The following is a 1763-nucleotide window of genomic DNA, read 5'->3' as shown; positions in this document are numbered from 1 at the left end:
CATGCAGTAGCGGAGAAAAGTATGTCATACTCTGCAGTAGTGACTCCCATCACTTTAATAATGGTGTCTTCTATTCCGTTGGGCATTAAAACACAATAGTTGGACAGAAGACGTAGAGAAGAAAGAAAGAAAATAAAGAGATACTTGCACCTCCAGTTGTTGTACCACCTCGACATCGTGCTAATATCCGGCTTTTATCTATGTGGGCGTGATAACGATCCAAGGACTGTCAGCTCATGATTGACAACTTCATAGATCTAGTCAAGTTACTGCACATTTATATTGAGTCTTGAGAGAAATATATTGATACTGATGTACGTATAGGGCTGTGCTCATGTGTATTATGGCTCGGAGCTGGGTCAGTGCCGCTCAGTAGCAGCAGGCAATAGAACTAGTAAGATTAAATGTATTATATTTGCATACCTGCAAGTGTAGCCCGCTTAACGTTTACCATGCTTTGTGTTTTCCTTACCTAAGTCTAGTCAGGCCCCCCTTACTTAATTTTAGTCATGCAGAGCCTGACTAACCTAATTATTCCTCAGTGGGCTCTGACCGCATAGCTGAGCAGTATACCGTATAGGGGTATATTTCACGGAGATTTAATTTTGCTAATTTCAGGGTTTTAAAAAATTCATGAAATTTTTATCTTTGAAAATTATTTTTACCATACCAAAAATAGTCAGTAGAAGAAAAATGCAAAAATTTTTCCTTGTAAATAGGTTGAAAGGTGATTTTCGTGAATTATTTTCCCCCGAAAATATACCCCTGTATATATGATATATAGCACCAAATTTTTTTAGTCAACAATTTCGTCAAAATCTTAATTTTTTGTTCAAAATTAGTTTATTATTTTATTACATTTTTGTCAGTTCTGTTATATTCACATGCTACTCATGTGAAGCAAAAATTTGTAAAAGTCCAATTGATATTAGAATCAGGTCACATGCATATGAATTAGACAGAATTATTAAAAATGAAGAATTCTTTTCTAATCATTTATGATGAAACTTTGCCAAAAACCCTATACAAAATACAGGGACTTTGGTCTGAGTTTAAGTAACTGTGTAAAAAATTGTAGAATCCGTTTTGATGGAATCAGCTCAAACTTGCTACACAATATAAAATGTATTTGTATCAAAAATGATTAAAAAAAGAAGAATTATCTCATAATTAGTCATATTTGGCAAAATTTAGTCAGAAACCATCACATTTTTAGTGTTTAAAATTTCACAATTTAATGATATGTGCTCAAAAATTTATATTTGTATGAGCTAGTTTTTGTAGTCATAGTCAATACAAAAGAGTAACATTGATGGAGGTAGTTTAAACTTTGTGGATTTAAAGTGAGCACAAAAACAATGAAAATTAACATACCACAAAAATTACTGGTTTGAGGTCTTTGGCTTGGTTTTAGAGTAACTTTAAAAATTTGATTTTTATTGGAACAAGTTCAGTGCAAGCTAGAACTTGTGCTGTACAGTATATCAAATTTCTGTGAATTTTGGCATGCCCTCAAAAGGACATGCCAAAACAATACTCTGCTGTTTTTATGCCTTCAAAGGGTCAAAGTGTAATGTACAGTATTATTGGTTCTTGCTATTCTACAGGAGTCTTCAAGTTATAGTAACATGATGAGATGAATCCAGATTCAAGAGTTAAAACAAAGATGGTGAGTACCAATGCATTAACAATTCAGTGCTGAAATTATCACTATATTGGTTGGCAATTTGCCTCTGCACTAATATTGGCTCAAATTTGTTCAA

Source organism: Amphimedon queenslandica, unplaced genomic scaffold (assembly GCF_000090795.2).
Source record: "Amphimedon queenslandica unplaced genomic scaffold, v1.1 AMPQUscaffold_13503, whole genome shotgun sequence".
NCBI classification, from domain to species: domain Eukaryota; kingdom Metazoa; phylum Porifera; class Demospongiae; order Haplosclerida; family Niphatidae; genus Amphimedon; species Amphimedon queenslandica.
Note: the sequence above shows the minus strand (reverse complement) of the source record.